The following is an 11,511-nucleotide window of genomic DNA, read 5'->3' as shown; positions in this document are numbered from 1 at the left end:
GAGCCAGGAACTTCTTCTGGGTCTGCCACGCGGGTGCAGGGGCCCAAGGACTTGGGCCATCTTCTACTGCTTTCCCAGGCCATAGCAGAGAGCTGGATCAGAAGTGGAGCAGCTGAGTCTCGAACTGGTGCCCATATGGGATGTTGGCACTGCAGGCGGCGGGCTTTACCGGCTATGCCACAGCACCAGCCCGTACAACCAATTTTTCTAAATTTCTCACTTAGCATTTTTCATACCAAGACTTCATCACTCTTGAAAAAATACACTCAGCAATTTCATAATCAAAGAAAATAATTAATATAAAAGAAAATACCTAAAGCTTTTGCTTAAACCATCTTCTAAAAAGTTTTAAAAATATAACTCAGTGAATTTTGTCCCACAAAAGACTTAAGTTAATATGGTACAACCATGCCACCTTCCAGGGATATAATTTAATCAAAAATAAACTCAGGTTTCCTGGGGATTTTAATGGAAATCATTTCTATTGAAAATTCTCATAAACCCCACATCTCTTACTGGGTTTTGAAAGTAACTGAAGGCAAACAGTTGATGTTTATGCTGTACGTGGTGGTTTGGGAATACTGGTGTTCTATATTGCTATTTGAGGACAGATTTATATGCTTTGAAAATCAAGAGAAGACAATAATTATTAACAATAAAAAGCAAAAAGCTTTTAATATTTCAAAGAGTTCAGTGACAAGTATAATTGGGAGCCCTTTTATAGTAGGTTAAATACCAACATAATGTCCCCAAGGACAGAATGTAAGTTGTTAGAAATCCAAGGGCCTTTTCACTTAGGAATTACAGGCATAGAGGCTGAAGAGTGGGAAACCAAGAACCCAGCTGTTGAAGAAAGAAGTAACACAATGGGACAACAGCAAAAGACAAATGAAAGAAAGCGTGGGAGTTGGCCTTGGAAAGCATATCTTAGGAAGTTAAAATAGCTTAAGGAAGAGTAAAATTGATAATAAATGAACCTAAACTAACAGGAGTGATAGAACATCTCCAGACAATACGCAGGTCTGGGGAATAAATGTCCTTGGGACAATGTTTTCGCCTTACTAAGGAAGCAGGAAGGGTATATTGTTTGCTATTTTTAGAAATAAAGTAGTTTCAGTCATAGTCTTGGTTGAAATAAATATGAAGAATAAGAAAAACCCTTGTACTCCTTTGGTATTGAGTGAGTTGAAATACGTACAATAGGCAATTGAACTACAAAAACAGTTATTTCTTTAAGTCTTAGTTTCTGATCAATTACACATTAAAATTATTTCTTTTATTGCATAAATATTTGCTTTCTAATGGGTTTGTTTTGAAAGAGCAAACTATTTCATTAGCAGATATTAGTTTTCTGAAATCTATAAAAACTAACAAGGAAGTATGGGCAAATTATTACAGTAACAGACCCTAAGTCCCTTTATCACATTTCCCATAGAATTAATAGATATCCAATATTGTCAAGAGCAGTGATTTCACCACCTAATTAATTACATTTAAAACACTTGACTTGCAAAAATCCCTAATACATAGTTAATATTGTGCTGTCAATTCTTCACCTTGCCTATATTAACATGGTTTCTCTTTCCTATCCTTTCTTGGGCCCCTGCACTTATGTGGGAGACCTGGATAAAGCTCCTGGCTCCTGGCTTCAGCCTGGCCCAGCTCTGGTTGCAGCCATTTCAGGAATGCACCAGTGGTTGAAAGACGGCTCTGTCTCTCTCTCTCTCTCTGTCTCTCCCCCACTCTCCTCTCTAATTATTTCAAATAATAATAATAATAATAATAATAAAGAACGTTCCTGGGGCCAGCATTGTAGCATAGCGGGTAAAGCTGCCACCTGATATACTGACATCTCTATGGGCACTTGTTTGTTTCTCAGTTGCTCCACTTCTGATCCAGCTACCTGCCAATGGCCTGGGAAAAGCAGCACAAGAAGGCTCAACTGTTTAGGCTCCTGCATGCACATGGGAGACCTGGAAGAAGCTCCTGGCTTCTTTCTTGGGCCTGGCCCAGCCCTGGCTGTTGCAGCCATCTGGAGAGTGAACTGTCAGATGGAAGACTGTGTATATGTGTATGTGTGTTTCCCTCTCCCCCTGTAACTTTTTCAAAAATAAATAAATCTTAAAAAAAGATCCTTAATTACTTATGATTTCCAACTGTTAAAAATTTGTTGAAATTTTGGCAGTAAAATTTCTTGAAAACTGATAAAACACTTAATGTCCATATTTATTTCAAACAAAAAAACACACAACATTTTTATGTTTTATCTTTGAACCTTACAATCACATAATGATGGACAAAATTCCTTTTAAGATTTTATTTATTTATTTATTTATTTATTTATTTATTTATTTGAAAGAGTTACACAGAGAGGAGAGGCAGAGAGAGGTCTTTCATCAACTGGCTCACTCTCCAACTGGCTGCAATGGTTGGAGCTGCGCCGATCCCAAGCCAGGAGCCAGGAGATTCTCCCAGGTCTCCCATGCAGGTGCAGGGGCCATCTTCTACTGCTTTCCCAGGCCATAGCAGAGAGCTGGATCGGAAGTGGAACAGCCAGGTCTCAAACCAGTGCCCATTTGGGATGGCGGCGCTTCAGGCCAGGGCATTAACTCGCTGCACCACAGCACTGAGTGACTTTTTAAAATATGTCTTGGAAAATCTAAATTTCTTTAGAAAATTAGTTACTTTCTCACTCATGGTTAAAAACTTGAAGAAACATTAAATGGTGCCTCAAGGTGGGCATGTGGCTTAATGGTTAAGATACCTGCATATGACTGGCTGCTGAATCCAGCTTCCTGCTAATGGGAATCCTGGGACACAGTGATGATGGCCCAGGCTGCTGAGTACCAGCCATCCACATAAGAGGACTGTATTGAGTTCCCGGCTCCTCTTGTAGGCATTTGAGGAGTACGTCAGTGGATGGGAGTCTCTCTCTCTCTCTCTTTCTACTTCTCTCACTCTCTCTTTCTCCTTTCCTTCTGTGAAATAAATGAACAAAAAATGTCTAAATATGCCTGTTTCTCCTTCCCCCAAAATTTCTCCTAACAACTATTTGTCATCACCACAAAGATGAGCAAACATGAACAGTTGCCTGTTTTGTAAATTTTAAAAAGTTAACATCCTAAATTCAATGAATCTAGAAACTTACAATAAAATAAATTTACAATAAAATAACTACTGAATTTCCTTGTTACATATTATTTTCATGGTCATTTCCTATGTCATTATAAAGTGCTTAAGATATTGTCAGTGATGGCATTGTGATACAGTGGGTTTAGTTGTAACTTGCAGCAGCAGCAACATATATCAGAGTGCCTGGGTTCTAGTACCAGATGTTCTACTTCCAATCCGGCCTCCTGTTAATGAGCCTGGGAAGTCAGCAGATGGCAGCCCAGGTGCTTGGGTCCCTGTCACTAAGTGGGAGAACAAGATGGAGTTCCTGGCTTCCGGCTTCAGCTTGGCCCAGCCCTGGTTTTTGCAGCCATTTGGAGAGTGAACTAGCAGATGGAATAGCTCTCATTCTGTCTGTCTGTCTGTGTTGTTCTGCATTTCAAATAAATAAATAAATAATTTTAAAGGATACTATCACTCTTACATCATTAGTTTAGGAACACTGGAACAAATCATGAGCTTCATTTTTAGGTATCGTAGTCCTCCAACTATTCAAGACAGATTCGTTCAGAATTACTATAGATTGTCCCTGAGTACCAGGCTGTGCTTTGAGGCAGGATTTATAGACTAAAGTTTGTCATTCTTCCTGGTTAACATATTCAATGCCATCTCATGATTTTTTTTTTAACGATTTCATTTATTTATTTGAAAGGTAGAGTTGAAGACAGAGGGAGAGACAGAGAGAAAGGTTCTCCAGCCACTGGTTCACTCTCCAAATGGCTGCACTGGCTGGAGCTGAGTCGATTCAAAGCCAGGAGCCAGGAGTTCTTCCAGGTCTCCTATGCAGGTGCAGAGGCCCAAACACTTGGGCCATCTTCTATTGCTTTCCCAGGCCATAGCAGAGAGCTAGATCGGAAGAGGAGCAGCTGGGACACAAACGTGCCCATATGGGATGCCAGTGCCGCAGGCGTAGGTTTAGCCTACTCCACCACAGCATCGGCCCTAATTCTTAAATTCCTTCTTATTTGATGGCCAGAACTATAAAGTTTCCTAAAAGCAAGGGTTGCCACACGTTTTCTGTATTTGAGGCTTTGTGAGGTGTAAGGTAGCATCAGAGCAGTCATAGATAATACATAAAAGAATGTGAATAATGTGTTCCAAGAATACTTTTAAAAAAACTGGCAACAGGACCACTTGACCCCTGGACATATTTACTTATCCAGGCCCTAAATATTTATAGAGTCCTAGTACATTCTATATCCTAATAACAAGAGATAATATAGTTTCCAATGTTGGAATATGAATGAGAATTTCACTGCCTCTTGCCTCATCACAGCCTGATAACCAATTTGAAATAATTCAATTTTCTGGAAGATCTGTGGCCTATAACCACCTCCATGGTACAAACTTCAGAAACACTTAGGGGGCTGGTGCTGTGGTATAGTAGGTTATACCTCCGCCTGCAGTGCCATCATCCCACATTGGCACTGGTTCAAATCCCGGATATTCCACTTCTGATCCAGATCCTTGCTAATGTGCCTGGGAAAGCAGGGGAGGATGGCTCAAGTGCTTGGGCCCCTGCACCCATGTGGGAGACCTGGAAGAAACTCCTGTCATCTGGCTTCAGACTGGCCCAACTCCAGCCACTGCAGCCATTTGGGGAGTCAACCAGTGGATGCAAGCCCTGTCTGTCTGTCTCTCCCTCTCTCTGTCTATAACCCTGTCTCTCAAATAAAATTTTTTAAAAAGAAAAAGGATCACTTTTTATTTCCAGTTGTACACAACAGAAATTTATTGGAAGGATATTGTGAGACTCACAAGTTGCTCATTTCTCAAGCAGTCAGCTCTCTTAGACCATCTCTCTATTGCACTTGATATTGTGCTAGTTCACTGCATAAAATAAAATTATGTTGCAATGATCTGAACAGCAGGTAGATGGAAGTATATCAGATACTTCATCAAGTGATTAATTCCAGATTACAGTATTTACAGATAATATTAATTACAAATACCATCAAATACAGGATACCTCAGGGACATTTCTGGGAGTCTGTTCTAATGCATATATCTCTTTCCAAACAAAGGACATTTTACTATTCTTTCTAAGACTTCAGTAACAATGAGCCTTTTTGGATGGTTATGGGACATAACTGAGTCCCTTGTTTCAACCTGTGTATCCAGTGATAATTCAATTTTTATCTTGGAGTAGAGTTGACAGCAAAAGGTGCCTTGTGGAGGTGAAGCAGTCTACCAATTGTCCTTCACAACACAATGTATCTCATGGTGCTTGGAGAGCCTAAGGAAGATTGGGTTGTCTCCTAGACTTACATTTAAACAGGAAACTGTGACAGTGTGACACATTCTCCTTATGTGTGTCATAACATTGTAATGTGCAAGCATGTAGATACCATCATTGTGTAGGAACTGAATCAACATGCCAAGTCAGTTCTGATGCTTGCGATAGCATTCCTCTTTCATCAATTCAATGTCTCAGTAATTGAATATAAACACACAATAGCTTTAGATGAAGAGTACCAAGGTGAACGAAGTAGCAAGATATCATTATTTATATCTTCCCATCTTAAGGAAGGAAAACTGGAAATGTGTGACAGTGAGTACGTGACTTGATTTGTAAATCACTTGTTCAAGTTAGTTAAGATGTTATCTTAGTTGAGAATATTTTAGTTGCAGGTAACAGAAAACTCCTGGAAAAACCAGAAAAGGGGAATGAATTTATACAAGCCAGCGAAGTATTTCTCAAAATCCAAAGATGAGAAGTGAAACTGGGCCTTACAAAGGACAAAAACTAGGGAATGTAAAGTTATCAGGCTCACAGGCTATTCTTGTTGGTATCTCCTTCTCTGGGGAGCACAGCTCATCTATTTATGTTGGTTCTACTTCATTCTGCTTTCTCTTCCACACACACAGAAAACGTTGCCTCCCATTACTTGAGTGCGTGCGTTTGTGTGTGTGTACACATACACTAAGTTGATGCACTCAGTATACACTAATATTTATAGTGAGTGATTCCCAGATTTCAGGATACAGTTTTGATTGACATGTACTCCTGGTCCAATCTATGGCAAGAGGACTTGATCAGAAAATATGGACATGGCTATCCCTGCTTGAGAGCATGGATATCAGTTTTGAAGAAGAGTAGGTATCTATTACAGGAAAATATAGAGCAGTAAAGATGATACATATGGAATCTAGTTATCAGCAAATAATCTGAAAGGTAGTAATGCACAGAAACTGAATAGGAAAAGTACAAACAAGAAGAAATGAATTTGAAACTATGATATATGTGTTGCCATCTCTGAAGGAGACAAGGAACTTAGGGCCTTCTAGCAAATAATATAGTACTTGTCCTTGACTATTTGCTAGGAAATCAATTTCTCATTCTTTCTCTGCTGTTTTTATTTTTTAAGCAAGCCCAAGGTGCTATCCCAAATTTCATTTTTTTATTATTTACTATTTGAAGGTCAGTGTTTTATATATGTGTGTGTGTGTGTGTGTGTGTGTGTGTATATATATATATATATGGAGAGAGAGACAGAGAGATCTTCCATCAGTTGGTTCACACCCTAAGTGGCCACAATGGCCAGCACAGAGCCAGGCTGAAAGCAGGAGCCAGGAGCCTCATCCTGGTCCAGTTGGGGTAGCAGAGGCCCAAGCACTTAGGTTGTCCTCCGTTACTTTTCACAGGCCATTAGCAGGGAGCTGACTAGGAAGTAGATTGACCAGGACATGAACCGGCACCCATATAGGAAGTCAGCATTGTGGGTGGCAGCTTTACCCACTACATCACAATGTCGGCCACCTTTGCTGTTTTATATTTAGGCACCTGACTACCACAATACACATGAGCTTTTGCAGAATACTGGAGGATTAAATAAAGAAAAGTTATGGAGGGTTTCCACTTCTGTCTTTCCTGAGTGGATTTCCTCCTCCATGGTCCCAGTTTCCACTGAACAGATCAGCTATGATTCCACTTTCTCCCACTGTTCCTCCAGCCTCAAGGTTATAGTGACTTTCTACTGTGCCTAATCTCTGGGTTTGTTCACTGTCCTCTATTTGATTTTTCAGAATTCCTATTGTCTTGAAAACAATTTCCTGGATTTAAATTCATTGCATTTCTGATCAATACAACCTTTGAGGCATGTTGATGCCAAGGTTTCTCTGAAGTCTCAGGCACTACTGAGTTAGAGCTGAGAACAGAAATCTAAAAATGCTTCCAAATGCTTCAGGGACTTAGAAATTACTCTGGCTGCAAATCAAGTCAAGATTCAGTGAAGATCAAGCAAACAAAAATAATTGTTTGACTTTGATAAAAGTATAATTTAGATCTAAGTATTGTTCTCTGTTAAATATTTGTTAGTATCTCCTTTCCTGCAAAGCTGAGCAGTAACTGCTGAGGCTCTTCACCTGCAGCATATGAATCAGGGCTGTCACTAGTCTGTCTATCACTATGGTACGAATTAGCAAAAGGTGTCTCCTCTGGGTGCCAAGGCCCACGACTGGACTCAAAGAGTATAAACTAGGTTCAGCTTACACAACTTTAGAAGCTATCATTTGGCATGCTGTTAGCACAAAGGAAAAATCCTGGATTTAGCACTCTTCTAAAGAAACGACACCATGGCTGTGTCTGCTCAATCCCCTTGACCAGCTCATGTACCATTCTCCTAACTGCTGAGAGTGCTTTCTGCCAAAGGCTCACAGTTGCTGCTTTCTCCAGAAACTTGGCAAAACATTCCCCTACCTCCCCCAAAGTCAGTGACTGAATGTGCAATATCAGGCTGAGCTTCTTGCTGCAGGAGGACATTTCTGTAGAGTGATTTACGCTCCCTAGTCTCACTTCCTGTAGATCAGGTTATTTACACGTTAGGGTGCATATAAATATGGCTAAGTAGTTTGACCTACAATTCTTGAATTTTCTTTTTTTTTAATTCCTATCTACCATTTACTTAGAAGCTAGTGTCCGGCAGGCTTTGTAGCCTATAACATATGTTGTAATGTGGTTTGTAATGTACATTGTTTCATACATTATTTCAATTTTCCTTCCTACAATATCCCCATGAGATACATATTTTCTCCTTTGTATAGATGAGAAAAATGAGGTGCAGTGAAGGTAAGCAATCTGACCACTGCAGAACTGCAGTTCAACAAAGTCTAACCATGTTTGCATTATTTTCATTACACCATATCATGGTGGCTCTCAACGAAATTTTTAGACACATTTAAACAACAGCTGTTGCTATGTAACAAACCAAATATACCCACATATTGTTTTATGTCTTTTTGCCTTTCCATTTCAGGCATAGGTGAATGAGGACTTTGAACTACATAATTGCTAAGGTCCCTGCCAGCTCTAACACACTGATTCTAAATAAAGATATTGAGTTGAATGACTCCTGAAGAAGGAATAAGGAATTTATTCTAATGTGACCACTGACTCTAGCTAAATTGAATGTTTAATATTTTTCCTCATCTTTAAAAAAATAAACAAAAAGCAATGGATAATATTAATTCTCAATCATCAGAAACTGAATTGTGACTGATTTAACAATGATCAAGTATTATGCAATCTAGGGTTGAATATAAATAATATATTATATCCATAATTTCATGAAACTAGTGACTATCCATTTTTTCCTACTGTGAGGTAATTAAAAGTAGAAATTTTATGTGCAGAAATTTTAGCTCTTACTAATCCATCTTCCAATATAAGTTATATAAGTTTATAAGTTACATTCATTTCCAGGAAGTATGTCCTAAGACGCTAGATTTTTTAAGTCTAAAAAACATAGAAATGATTAGGTAATTTGGAGCTGAGAAGGACTTTATCAATCATTAATTCATTCCTTTCATTTCACAAATAAGTAAGCTGAAGCATGCAGAGGTTGAGTGACTTTACTAAGATTACATGACAAGTTATTATCAGAACTCAGATTGGATCAGCGAAACGCTGCTCAACCCGGGGGCTCTTTTGCCAGTTGTGAACAATGAAGACATTCTGCTTACAGAATCTACCCTATGTAGAATAAATCTCAGTGGGTTCACTACCAGTACCCTCCCAAACAAGGTAGGTGGTACAGATATAGTCTATGTAATGCTATATGCCCTATATGCTTGCGGAAGGAAAGGAAGGTTGGGGGTAGTGGTAAATTTAATCCCTTGGATGTTCTCTGATCAGTCCATCAGAATCACCAGGAGGGCTTATTAGAGCATACATTCATTGATGATTCCTATTCCCAGATTTCTTGTTTAGGTCAAGAGTTGCAGAGAGATCTTTCATCTGCCGGTTCAAATGGCAGCAATTGCTGGAGCTTGGCCAATTCAAAGCCAGGAGCCAGGAGCTTCCTCTGGGTCCTCACATGGCTGGAGGGGCCCAAGCACTTGGGCCTTTTTCTGTTGCTTTCTCAGGTGCATTAACAGAAAGCTGGATTGGAAGTGGAGCAACTGGGACATGAAACAAGAGCCATAAGGGATGCTTGGAACTCAGGTGCAGCTTTGACCACTACACCAAGGTGCCGGCCTCTCAATATGAAATTCTATACCTTATTAAACTATTAGCCAAGGGTGAGATTAGAATTAACATTGTTAGATAAGGAAAGCTCTCAAAAATTTTATTTCCTGTGTATTATTCTTAGGAAATCATTAAAGAACTGTCATTGCCAAACATATACAAAAGAAATCGTAGATATTCTATGTATCTAAAAGATAAATGACATCGTATCCAAGAAACAGAAGGTTTATAACAGAAAGCAGGAGAAGGGAAGTCTCAGGATAATCACTAAATAAGATTCCATACAACAGCAATGTAGCCACCATTCAACGGGCTGATAGAGGGCTCTGGGAGAGAGGTCTCAGACACACAAAAAAATGCATCTGTTTGATAGGTTGATTATGTATTGGGGAGGGATTTCATACCTGTTAAATAATATAGAGAGATGGGGAGGGATTTATAGCTGTTAAATTATATAGAAATGAAAAAAATTAAAGGAAAAGTTGATGGAATTATTCGGGGGGGGGCACAAACTTTGAAGAATGTAAGCAAAGTACAATACTTGACTAATCAGAGAATAACATTCTGAATGCTAATGTTTTAAACACTTCTTAAGTTAAAACTGTACTTCTCAAAGGAGAAGTCAGTCGCAGTTAAGATACATCTTGGGGATGGCCTGCAACACCAGCATCCATATGGGTGGCAGTTCGAGTCTCAGCTGTTGCATTTCCAATCTAGCTCTCTGCTAACGCTCTTGGGAGAGCAGTGGAAGCTGGTACAAGTACTTAGGTCCCTATACCCATATGGGAGATCCAGAAGAAGCTCCTGGCTCTTGGCTTTGGCCTGGCCATCCATGGTCATAGCAGCCATTTGGGGAATGAATCAATGGGATGGAAAATCTCTCTCTCTCTCTCCTCTTTAATTCTGCCTTTCAAATAAATAATTTTTAAAAGATAAATCTTCACCATTTATAATAGGAAGTTAACAGCTGTGTTTTAAATTGATTAGTAAATAAATAGAAATGGCATATTATGTATAAGTTTACAGGTAAAACCAGAAGAAATAGATCCAAGAGCTCAAAGTAGATGTTTCTGAAGACAGCACATGGGAATGCAGGAAGGAGTATGGACATTTTAAGTTTTGTAGCACCAATCAACTACTGGAATCCTGTATATTTGTCACTTTATAAAAATAAAAATTGACTTTAGAAAACGTATGATAGATCATATTCTTTACCCCAATACTATTAGTGAAATAATAAGGTCATGTGACATCTTCAAATTATTCCAAGTATCCAAGCTATCTGCTCACCTACACTGAAGAGTAACCTTGAACACATTATAATAAAGTCAAAGGTATTCATTTGGAACATTAAACTAAGAGCCATCAAATATATATTAAAGAGCTGTGGCTGGAATACCAGTAAGTGGGAGCCTTGGGATCTGACATTCGGAATTTTTGAAATCATTTCTTGAATAAAAGTAGGTATTAAGTATCTGGAGACTTAGTCATATAGTGTTAGGAACTCACTGATAATTCACTAGCATGAATAACAATTCAGTTTTTCAGTAATAAAAAATCAGAATGAGTTGTAAATAAGCTAATAATTCCTTAAAATGTAAGCTCCAAAGAGCCTTATGCTTAAAATAATCTTTAAAGGGAGAGCAAAAAAAATTTTGCTAGCTTACTTTTCAAGATTTTAGTTCATGAAAAATAGTCAACATGCAACTTGGCAGAACATCCACTAGGAAAATTCTTTTCAGCACTGCAGTATGCAACATTTACATTAAATGTGCAGAGATATTTTACAACACGAACATTTTCAACTCCCGATGCTTGGAGATTGCATGAAAGAAATGACATTCCTCACCTCTACAGAATCTAGATTTTCTGTT

Source organism: Oryctolagus cuniculus, chromosome 3 (genome assembly GCF_964237555.1).
Source record: "Oryctolagus cuniculus chromosome 3, mOryCun1.1, whole genome shotgun sequence".
NCBI classification, from domain to species: domain Eukaryota; kingdom Metazoa; phylum Chordata; class Mammalia; order Lagomorpha; family Leporidae; genus Oryctolagus; species Oryctolagus cuniculus.
This window is presented reverse-complemented; position numbering follows the sequence as displayed.